Below are 12,583 nucleotides of genomic sequence, written 5' to 3'. Positions count from 1 at the left end.
GGTGGAGGGGTGTGTCCACGAACGTCCTAATGACAGACTATCCATCTGCACGTTATGCTCCCAGGAATGATGTCACCTGTACAAGATGTCAGTCTCTGTGACGTGCTCTTTTTCTAAAGATCTCGCACAGGTGCTGTCATGCCTGAACTCGAACCTAAACCGAGACTCCATTCAAATGAATGGAGGGCCTGAACATCCCAGCTTTTCCCACGCTGTGATCTGTGTGACGATGCGAGAGACAGCGTCTCTGATCTGTGGAAAGTTCCGGTCAGAGTGCTTACAGATGACAGCGCCAGAGCCAGCAGCTGTGACCGGCAGTAAAAAGGTTGCTGCTGGTCACAGGTATCGGCTGATGAGCATACTACTTCATCGTCGTATGCCTGTTCTCTGCTTATAACTAGAGATGGGCAAACCCATGGATGTTCAGGTCCAGTGGGTTCGGTCTAACAGTTAAAGAAAACTTTGGTTCTGGTCCCAGAGCAGTACTAAAACCCAAACCTGGACCCCATTCACATGATTGGGGGGCCCGAACATCCAGTGTTTGCCATGCTGTCATGTGCATGGCAGTGCAGCAAACACTGCCTCTGATCGACTGTAAGATTGTTACCACCAGTCAGAGAGCCACAGCTCCTGCTCCCACAGATGTGACCAGAGATAAAAAAAAAAAGTTTACCTCCAATCACAGGTGTCAGCTGATGGGACTAATACTCCCATCAGCCTTCGCCTGCTGCCACAGATATCAGCGAGAGCAGGCGGAGGCTGATGGGAGTATTCATCAGCTGATGCCTGCGCTCTAACTAAATAATTTAAAAAAAACACAGTGGGTTCCCCTGAATTTTTGATATCCAGAGAGTCAAAACTGACAGCTGAGAGCTGCAACCTTCAGTTGTCAGCATATGCAAGGCTGTTTATCTAGAATAGAGGAGTTTCCACACTTTTTTAAAATTATTTAAATAAATATTTGAAAAAAAGCTTGGAGTCCCCCACCCCATTGTTATAGCTAAAATAGACAGCTGGTGGCTTGTATTTTCAGGCTGATAGTAGGCCCCCACAGCCTAAAAATAGCAGCCCTCATCCGCCCCAGAAAAGGCACATCTATTAGATGCGCCATTTCTAGTGCTTTGCCCAACTCTTCCCACTTGCCCTGTGGTGGTGGCAAGTGGGGTTCATATTTGGGGGGCTGATGTCACCTTTGTATTGTCCGGTGACATCAAGCCCACAAGTTAGTAATGGAGAAGAGTTTATAAGATGCCTATCCATTACTAATCCTATACCCATATTGTAAGAAACACACAGAATAAAGTCCTTTATCTGAAACAAAAACACACCTCTACTTTTTTATTTAAAAATATTATTCTGTCCCTGGGGCCTGTGGCTGCAAATATGGCTCTGTGAGATGCTGGATCTCTTCACCTTGCTTACAATTGGCGACGGTCACAGATAGCTTAACTTAGCTGCCGGCACACGTTATGAAGAATCCAGAAGAGACTTTGATTTCTTTAAGAATTCTTGTTGAATGTATACAAACAGCAGCAGGTAAAAAAGACTTTCTTCAGACAAGCTGAAAGCACATGTTACTCTAATGAAGCCAAGATGGAGACTGAGACACAGGGGGAAGAAGAAGGAAGTGACATCACACCCAGAAGAGGGAGACGGAGACAAGGAGACAGAAGGGACAAACTTGATGGAAAGGGAGGATTTCAGCTATGAAAAACACACGAATACATAGCAACAATAAAACAATATGAGAGACTGCAATACAGCATGTAAAATGCACAGGACAGTCTGTAAAATGTCTTATTCATGAGGCATAACTGTTGTGAGTTCATTTTCCCCTTCACTACTGAGGCCCGAGGAACTCCCTCTTCTGGTGAAGAAAGGTAGTGAGCCAGATTATCAAACACCTGAGCCTGATGATGATTACTGGCTGAGTGGAGTTACTGACTGGATATAAGGCTGCCGATGCCATTCTGCCCTGCGAGTGATTTCTCTGTGGGATCCTTGGAGACCAGTCTGAATTCCTGCTCTTCTAAAGCTAAGTTTTCTGCTCGGCTTTTTGCATTTGTGCTTTGACTTTGTTTTGCTTTGTTTTTCTGGATTTCTGCCATTCCCTGCTGGGGTGAGCTGAATTCCTTTACCTCTGTCTTCTGAAAATACCTGAGTGCTGATTTAGTTTTTGAAGCCTAGCTGCTTCAGGGTCTTTTTCCATATCAGCTTGTTGGCTTATGTCTTTGATAGGGTTTTGGCAGATTTCAGACAGCAACCTTCCTTTCCTGTTCTGTTTAGTTAGCTTGGGCCCCATCATTTGCTCAGCCTATCTTTCTATCTGAGTGAGTGTTTTTTCATCTTGCTTCACCGTCATTATATGTTGGGGGCTGCCTTTTACTTTGGGGTCTGCTCTGGGGCAGTTTAGATTTCCTTTTCTGTCTTTAGGCTATTTAGCTCTCCGGCTGTGATCGAGGGGTCTAGGGCACGTTAGGAACCCCCCACGGCTACAGCTAGTTGTGTTGATAGGTTCAAGGGTCTGCAATCAGATAGTTGCCAACTTCTCTGGTTTTCTGGACGTAGCTTCTATTTTTGTGTCTGCCTCCTACGGTGACTCAATCATAACACATAACACTCCCCATCTGAAATCTTTAGATTTCATAATTTTTATGATGTCCTCTGGAGATATCACTGTAGACCTGAAAAACAAAGGGAAAACAAGCATGCAAATAATAACAACAACAACAGTTGCTGTCCAATTGGCATGGTCCAATCTTCAGTTGGAGGCATGAAGTCCTCAACAGCAGAATAGTCTGATTCCAAACATAAACCCATCTTCAGATTGGGGAAGCCGCAACGTGCAAACACTTCCACCAACCCAACAATCCGCTGGAGAAAGTTCAAATGTTAGCATGTCCCAACACAGCTGGAGGAATATATGGCGGTAGGCTCCCAGCCGTGAGCTGTGTCAATAAACAACGACTTTCATGTGATGTCTTCTGACCATCTTGTGAAGTGCTCAAAGTGGATAGACCTCAGTTTCAATTTTGGCATCACAGAAGTGTAGTGGGTAGAAAGGATTAGTCTGATCTCTTTGTCAGACTCTGGTTCCACCAGCTCGTAAATGTTGTTGAAGTCCCTTGAGCTGGAATCCTCGTACAGGAACCTTTGAGCTGACACCCACATGTTGTCACTGAGTTTAGACGCGGCAGTGAGTCTCGTCCCTTGGTCAGCTGGATTCATGTCAGTAGAAACGTAGTACCACTGGTCAGGGGTAGAAAGTTGTTTCTGGGATGGTAGTGGAGTGTCCCAATCCGTACTCTAGGCGGTCAACTGTCTCAACAGTATCTTGCCTTGAATGGTGATGGGTGCAATAAACCTGAGAGGATCATAGATGCTGTTCACAACAGATAGGACTCTTCATTTAGTGAAAGGTTTATCACAAGCTGACACCTGGAAAGTGACTGTGTCTTGCTTAATATCTGAAAGCAGACCGAAGCTGCATTGCGTGGGAGGAACATCAGAACCCAGAACAAGATCCCTTACACCAGCAGCATGATCCTCAGATGGAAATGCTTTCATTACCTTTTTACTGTTGGAGATGATTTTGTTAAGTCTAAGGTTTGCTGTTGACAGCATTTCCTGAGTCCTAGAGAGCAGATCGATAGTCTCTTCACTTGTGGGAAGAGACTTAAGCCCATCATCTATGTAGAAGTTTCTTTCCACAAATAGATGAGCATCAGACCCATACGCTCTCTCGCCTTCCTGTGCTGTCCGTCTTAGTCCATAGATGGACAATGCAGGCGAGGGGCTGTTCCCAAAGACATGCACCTTCATCCTGTAGTCTATGACCTTGTTGCGGACGTCGTTGTCTTTGTGCCATAGGAATCTGAGGTAGTGTCTGCTGTCTTCTCTCACAATAAAGCAATGAAACATTTGTTGAATGTCAGCCATTACTGCGACAGGTTCTTGTCTGAAGCGAATCAGTACTCCTATAAGGCTGTTGTTTAGATTAGGCCCAGTGAGGAGCAGTCTATTTAGGGAGATGCCTTCATACTGAGCACTAGAGTCAAACACCACTCTAATTTGGTCAGGTTTGCGAGGATGGTTGACACTAAAGGATGGAAGATACCAGCATTCTTCACCTTCTTCTAGCAGGGGTGCGGGTTCCGCATGACATCTATCGAAGATATTCTGCATGAAGTCGACAAAATGTTTCTCCATGTCCGACATTCTCTTTAAGGTGCGTTTTAGGGATGAAAACCTTGCCGTTGCATGTTGCAGATTATAAGATAGCCTTGTTCTTGGAGAATGAAAAGGTAAAGGTGCTACCCAGCTATTTGAATCGTCTTGGGAGAATTTCTTTTCCGTAATCTTTGTAAATTCTTTGTCCTCCTTTGCAGGTGCTAGCTGGTTGTCTTCTCTTGTAGAGTTGAACACTGTTGACCCAAGGTCATCATTACGGGACAGGAATATGTTCGTGTCGTCAGAGGTTTCTTTCTTCCACTTGTTGTCGCTTATCTTCTCTTTCACCCAGTAATGATGTGGGCATGGTTGAAAGTAAGTGCTGCGACCATTTGGTAGGACGTGAGTCTTAAATGAGGAAATCCTCGTGGGTCTCTTCATCTTTCCTATACAGACATTGCCTATGATAACCCAGCTTAGCTCAAGGCGTTGAGCAAATGGACCGTCGTGTGGCCCGTTGATTTGCTGACGTACCTTGTGTAGTCGCAGAATGTCTCTGCCAAGCAGGATCAGGATGTTTGCGCTATTGTCCAGGGCTGGTATTTTGCCTGCCAAAATCCTTAGATGAGGGTGATGGAGTGCAGCCTCTGGAGTTGGAATTTCCTCTCTGTTGGATGGTATCTGGTTGCATTCGACCAGAGTGGGTAAGGGTATCTCCACATTGTTCTCAAGAGAAGACACCATGAGTCCGTTGGCTCTTCTCCCAGAGACCTCCGTAACACTGCTGCAGGTTCCCAGAGTGTAGGGGTGAGACTTTCTCTTTAAGTCAAACATATCAAAGAGTTCTGACCTTGCAAGTGACTGGTTGCTCTGATCGTCCAGGATAACATACACCCTTGTGGTTTTCTCTGGTCGACCATTGGGATACACATTCACCAGGCACATCTTCGCACACAACTTGTCCCAGAGGCCTTCTCTGCAGACTTCTGTGCATGAAGAAGATATTGTGATAGAATTATCGGTTTGAACAGCATCCTCACCACCTTGCCTTGTGGTGGGGGAAGGCGAAAGCTGTTCAGTGTTTGCTTGGGATGGATGGAGCGCTTGCACATGGTCCTCACTGTCGCACTCCAGTTAATTTTACAGTCCATAGCAAAGTGTTCAGTAGAAGCGCAGCACCTGTAACATATCCCAAAATTCTTCAGAAGCTCTTTGTGTTCCTGGAGTGGTTTATTTCTGAAGCTGATGCACTTCTTTAAGGGGTGAGGTTTCTTGTGAATGGGACACATACGATTAGGATTCTCAACCTTCTCACCTTTGTCGCTCTTATCTTGTGATACTAAAGGTGTGGGAAGAACATCAGTCTTCTTGACAGTCATTGGAACTCGGCGGTTCCTGTAGTTAAGACGTGGACTGTTGTGTTTAGGAAATGAAACAGGATCACTGTGTTCTCGATAGGAAATTCTTGGATCGGTCTTACACTCTGCAATATTTTCAATGAACTCACAGAAGTAGGAAAATGGAGGGAAGGAGACTTGATTTTCCATTTTGCATTTTGATCCAAGCATGGCCCACTTATTTTGGATATTGGACAGCAGCTTGGAAACTATTGGGGTTACCCCATGAGCAGTGTCCAGGTAGCTGAGGCCAGGAAGGTACGGGTCTGCTTTAGCCAGCTGAAGCTCTAACAGGAGGTTGCTGAGCTCTTAGAACCTTGTACTGTCCTTACTAGATACCTTTGGAAAATCCTCTGGTCGCTTGAACAGGGCCATTTCATGGCCTCAGGATTGCCATAGCTTCTTTCTAGCCTTTTCCACACAGTGATGAGACCCGCAATGGGGTTACTGATGTGGACGGATTTAAGTCTCTTGACCTGATCCGTGGATTGTGGCCCAAGCCACCTGATTAGCAAGTCTAGCTCTTCAGCGGCGGTGATGCCGAGGTCACTGATTGTGGTTTCAAAGGTACAATTCCAATCCCTGTAGTTCTCAGGTTTATTGTCAAACTCTGTAAGACCGGTCTTAGGTAGATCATGCAGAATCATGTACCTTGCAAGGCCAGTCATATCAGCATTCTCTGATTTTGGAAGGACCGTTGCTGGCTGGATAGCATTGTTCCTACAGTCTGTGCTTTGACCTGGGAATGCAGGTACATATGGGGCAGCGTAGGCGTTCAGTCCATTAACTAGCTTAATGAGCTTAGTTTCTGCCACACATGGGACTGTGTGAATTGTGTGACTGACGGGAGTGTGGTGACTTGCCTGCATATTGGCCTGCACGTATGTTTCTGTGTATAAGAGTTGGTGAGGTGCAGGTTTCTGGTACATTTTGGTGCACAGAGGAGGATCAGGATGCAAGGTTGGCAGCATATTGTACTGAATGTGATGATGACCCATCCTGTGTGACGCGACCCGCAGGCCGGTAACTAAAACAACAAGACGCGGCACGTGATACGGTCCTGTGTGACGCGCCCGCAGGCCGGTAACTAAAACAACAAGACACGGGGAAAGGGGAAACAGTTACAATGGTGGGCCCTGCGATAGGGAAAGGGGACGTGGAGACCTCCTGAACTCCCGAGTCAGTGTCCCTAGCGCTCCTAACGTTCCCTATGCTGGTTCTGCACCGGGTGCCGCTCAGGAACCTGTCGCTCTAGCACACCCTACACCTATCCCTTGCTAGGGAGCTGGGTTGCGCAGGCACTGGCCCCACCGCTGTACTAATACACACTAAGGAAAAACACAAACAGGGAAACACCATTTAGCTTTACTCTGTTGCACTTGCTCCTGGCAACAGAGTCCACCACCAGAATGCAGCTCTCCTCCTGAATGGCTGCCACCAAGCTCTGTCAGAGCGACAAGGAAATCCCCTCTGACTCCTTCCACACCAGGGCTAAGACAGTGCTGCAAGGAACGCTCTCCAGCTCCTTCCTCCACCAAGGATGATTGAAATGAACACTATCACCAACACTGATTGCAACACCTGTGACTCATTTATACCAGAGGCAGAGCAATCACACCTGCATTATAATCATGTGCACTTAACAAAAGAAACCAGAATGCAATGACGCTCACCACCACTGAGGGCAAACTTAGAGCAAAAGACACCACAGTCTAATCCTAATGGCCACCGGGGGCAAAAAAACAACTTACGCACAGCTTAAGAAAAAAAAAGGTTACCTGTGCTTTTTATCAGTCCTAATCCAGCATGGATCATGACCCTGACCTTGGGTGCAGGATGCGGGTAAACACTCTGTGTCTTGTTGTCTCAGGGGAGCATCTGTGCAGTCAGGAAGGATTGCAGAAGCAGGGGTAGTGCTGTGTTTGCTTTGTACATAGGCTCTAGCATGCTTAAGAGGGTTTTCAGTATCAAAATCTCTTAAAGTGATGCTGTCTCTTTGGCTCCCACTGATGGCTTGTTCCAGGACATTTAACCTTGCCACGGCTATGGCGTGTTCGCGTTCCTTCTCTATGGCCTCTATTTTCACTCAGTTTCCTTTTGAGCGAAGGCAGCTCGTATTTTCGTGGCCTCAGCTTCTGCACGTGTTCTTACGAGATGTTCGCTGAGAGTTGATGATTTTGAAGAGCGTGACTTAGATGATCGCTTTGACTGTCTAGCTGAGCCAGAAATGCAAGATGACATCTCAGCTGTTAGCGCGATTCTTGCCTCTGTCTTGGCTTTTATATAACCAGCACCATGCTTTCTCTCTCAGAGTTAAGTTGTTGGAAAGCTTGCAGCTCTTTGCAGGTAACTGATGGGTTAAGTTTTTTTAACACTGAGATGTTCTGGTCTGCTATTTTTGCATAACGTTGATAATCTGAACACAGTTGTGCAAGGGTTCCCTCTAGTGGTCATTGGAGAGAAGCAGGCTGAGCCAAGCTGACTATATGACTCAGCAGTTTTTGCCATAGCTCTGCTATAGCACGGAGAAGATCATGTTTACTGGATTCTAGATTCTCCCTTACTTTCCATGTAGGCTTTGTGGGACATCTAGCCTTCTCACTAAATGGTGGATCAAGTTCTACGCACTCTTCCTCTGACAATGGGTCTGGAAGAGACCATGTAGTCATTCCTTCAGCCATCCTGATTCACAGGGAGAAGGGGAGCTGTATAGTCTCTTATATGCTGAGAGCGGATGCTCTGCAGGAAGTTCTGTAGCTTTATAGAAGCTGTGGGTGGCTTTACAGATGAATCTGGTAAAGTCTTTTTTACTATTCTGTCCCTGGGGCCTGTGGCTGCAAATATGGCTCTGAGAAATGCTGGGTCTCGTCACCTTACTTACAATTGGCGACGGTCGCAGATAGCTTAACTCAGCTGCAGGCACACATGTTATGAAGAATCCAGAAGAGACTTTGATTTCTTTAAGAATTCTTGTTGAATGCATACAAACAGCAGCAGGTAAAAAAGGATTTCTTCAGACAAACTGAAAGCACATGTGCCTCTAATGAAGCCAAGATGGAGACTGAGACACAGGGGGAAGAAGGAAGTGACAACACACCCAGAAGAGGGAGATGGAGACAAGGAGACAGAAAGGACAAACTTGATGGAAAGGGAGGATTTCAGCTATGCAAAACACAGGAACACATAGCAACAATAAAACAATATGAGAGACTGCAATACAGCATGTAAAATGCACAGGACAGTCTGTAAAATATCTCATTCATGAGGCATAACAAATATCAAAACACAGTTATACTCACCTAACACCCATTCAACTGAAGCCATGGTCTCCTATAAAAAATAAACCAAAATAAAAAACAATCATATCCCTCACCTGTCCGTCATTCTGTCTCACGTCATAAATCATGTCTGGGATAAATAGTTTTCAACTTAGATGGTGCCAAGATGCGACCATCCAGGCTGAAAACCATGGAGGAATGAGCTGCTGCAAACTCAGCGTTAGTGACTAGCTGCGATATTATCGAGGTTACTGCAGGCCACTGAGGCTGCATTCCCAACCAGGCCCCAGACCTGCAGTGACCTCGGTGAGATTACTGCTAGCACCGTGAGAAAAAGACTCACAGTACAGCGGTGAGTTTGAATGTATTCCAAGAGGGACTCCTTGGACCTGATGTGCGCTCCTATTGTGGGTAAAGTTAACCCTATGATGCTATGAAGTGCTGTGGACGTATTTTTCTTTTTTGCTTCAAATACTGCATGATGTCATCTACTGAACTTGGACTATTAAGTAAAGTTGAACTGGTTAATTTCAACTGGGTGTTCCCGGATTTATGTGCAGCTGTTCCTGGATCCGGAAGCATGGAGACAATGGAGGCCTCCGGCCAAAATGTGAATGTTCTGCAGCACACACACAACATATATGAACTGGGACAAGGCTTATTTGTAAGAAGCCAGGGTGACGTGCAGCAGCCCATCTACCATGACTACCGCCCTGCGCACCTTAAAGAAACGGGAACCTCTTTTGCATTCATCCTGGTTTCTACTGGTTTTAGCTTACAAATAGTGATGTAAAATACTGAACACATACTGAATTAGACACAGATTAGATATTAGAAAAAACTTTTTGACAGTTAGAGTGATCAATGAGTGGAACAGTCTGCCACGAGAGGTGGTGAGTTCTCCTTCAATAGAAGTCTTCAAACAGAGGCTGGACAGACATCTGTCTGGGATGATTTCGTGAATCCTGGTTTGAGCAGGGGGTTGGACCAGATGGCCCAGAAGGTCCCTTCCAACTCTACGATTCTATGAATGTGTGAACGTGGCCTAATTGGTTCAGTTACCATCTTTGGAAATCACAGAAGAACATATCACAGGGATCAGTGAAAGTGAGTAATCCTTTATTTTTCTTTTTTTTCCTAGTCCAAGCCTTTTAAAATTCAATTTTTAGCCACTGAACAATCCCGTTAATCTTTAAGAACAATATTAAGGGTTTTTATACAGCAGTTATTCACTGACTGCAATAAAAAGCATAATCTCTCAGAAGCATGAAGCTGTTCCCGTCAGCCTTCACCATATTATCTGAATTCACTTACAACAAGCCACAGGACATTTCTCACCCAAACACCAAACAGAATGTACTAATTAATAAAACAATTACATGGAAGCACAGAAATGACTCACTTCTACTAACACTCATGTGAACACTTAGAAGAAATTTTTATCAAAGCTGCTTTTCAGTCCTTGCAATTGTCTATAACCTCTTTTATGTGCTAAATCAAACTGATCCGATTAATTTAAGGGCTCTTTCAAATGACCGTATTGCATGGGCATGTAGTGTCCACGGTAAGAGTGGACAGCATTCTGACCAATGCAATTCAATTGGACAGTTCAAATGACTGATTTTCACATGGACCAAGAGCCGATGTGAAAAAAATTGCAGCATGGATTATTCTCTTCTGTACTTTGGCCTGAGACTCACTGTTAGGTGCCAGGATTCTCCCACTGCACATGGTAGATCTCAAGCCTTGTCTGCCTCTGCGGTCTCCCTTTCTGCTCCAGCCACAGTGGAGTCTGCTCAGCAAAGACATAGGTCTCAGACACTTGCTCAGACCCGTGTGGTTCGCTAGGTTACTATGGACCTTCCAGCCAAAGCTATGGCAACCAGCAGCTAACAGACGCTCCAAAGGCAAAGTCCAGAAATCATGCTACTGAGCATGCTAGTGAGATGACAACTTCTCATTGGTGGTCGGTCGTCAGCTGCTCAGGTGATGTGGCAGTTCCGGATTGGTCCATGAGCAAGGTCCTGTCTGACTGGACTTAAGCGGAGCATATAAAAGTGTCTTTGGGGTGCAAGTAGGCGTGCTAAGATCCCATGTGCTATGTGTGTGTCTGTGGATACGGAACCACCTCGTGTGCACAGCGATAGTGTGTCTAGGCAGGCAGTGTAGGGTGGGAACTCTCGCTTGGCTCCGCATATGACTCCAGGCGTCCTAAGTCGCATATGCCGTGTGCACAGCTGTGTGTCAGAGTGAGCACAACCACCAGCCTAGATTTCCCTGGGGGGAAGCTATAGGGACCCCCATCTAGTATTACTATCTACTATACTCCTGTGATGTCTAACAGGGTATAGCTCTGAGTGCTCTCTGTTTTGTACCGCTCTGTGGTGTAACCTAGCTGGTACTTTGCACTCTGTTCACACCAAGTGACTTTTAACTCCGTGTGTTTATGGTGCCTGTACACAGCATCGCTCCACCATTGTTCTTTAGCTGCGGCTCTCCATCTCCACACGGTGGACCCCAGGTTTCGATCGCACTTTCTCTTATTTTATATTTAACGCAATACGCAAACCCTAACACTCGCCTATACAAGTTTATAAGTGCATAAAAGAAATCGAATCCCATCCATATTGTATCTGATTTTTACAGATACATTGCTGTTATTAGCATATGAAACTGTGTTTAGCATATGAAACTGTGTTTGATCATATGATTCTATGTACATTGTATACAGTTAATGAATAATTACGGATGTTACGTAGACGTAAAATAGGGGCACGCAGATGGCACACAAAAGTAAAAAATGGGCATAAGGATGACAATACAGATGAAAATCACATAAGTTTTCTGGATGTAAAGAAAATTGTTTTTCATACACTCGTCTGAACACAACCTAAGGCCTCTTTCACACATCCGGGTCTCCGGTAGGTGTGGTGACAGTTTTCACATGTACCGGAGACACAAATGAATGGGTCTGTGCACATGTCAGTGTGTTTCCAGGGACCATGTGTCTGTGTGCCCCACACAGACATTTCCTTTTTTTACCGTCAGCACGGGTGGGAAAACATCTTGCACACGTGCACACGGAGAACACACATTGATGTCATCCGTGTGACACGCATCGGCACCGGGGAAGAAGCGCTACAGTAAGTGCTGTTCCCCTGTGGTGGGTGCTCAAGACGCTCCCATCATTCTCCCCTGCTCTGCTGGCGATAGGCGCGAGCAAAAGAGAGTGATGACAGTTATATTAGCATCAGAACAACGACAGCAGGTGGGGGGTTTTGGGATTATTGCTCCCACCATCCGACACCTGCTGCCACTAATAACAGTGACAGCAGGAGCAGATGATCGGGGAATTCCTCACCCGCCGCCTGCACTACAGTATAGCTAAATAAATTAATGAAAAACGTGGCATGGGTTCACCTTTATTTTCATGGTGATCTGCTGTGAAGACACTGTCCTTGAACTGCCGTGACCTCATCACTGGCAGCGCAGCCTCAGTGATGTCACCACTAGTCACTCAGGCTGCTCTTGCAGCAATTCATTCACCAGAGGTTTTCAGCCTGAACGGTTGCATCTTGGCACCATCCAGGTTGAAAACTAATTATCCCCCAGACATGGATTACTGCGTGGGACAGAACGACGGACAGGTATGGCATATTGTTGTTTTTTTATTTTATTTTTATTACAGGAGATCGAGGGCCTCGGTGGAATTAGGCGAAGTTGTAAGTATGGTTTAAT

At 45.6% G+C, this 12,583-nt stretch overlaps 1 protein-coding gene across 1 annotated transcript in view; it reads right to left on the bottom strand.

The window, feature by feature from the left end:
- STAC3 (SH3 and cysteine rich domain 3) overlaps positions 1-12,583 on the bottom strand; it is a 212,911-nt gene that overhangs the window by 47,199 nt on the left and 153,129 nt on the right. The gene's annotated exons all lie outside the window — the stretch shown is intronic.

This window comes from Dendrobates tinctorius, unplaced genomic scaffold (genome assembly GCF_039654945.1).
Source record: "Dendrobates tinctorius isolate UK_male_01 unplaced genomic scaffold, ASM3965494v1 ptg000051l, whole genome shotgun sequence".
NCBI classification, from domain to species: Eukaryota; Metazoa; Chordata; class Amphibia; order Anura; family Dendrobatidae; genus Dendrobates; species Dendrobates tinctorius.
The sequence above is the reverse complement of the archived record's forward strand: the minus strand, read 5'-3'. Positions and strand labels throughout refer to the sequence as shown.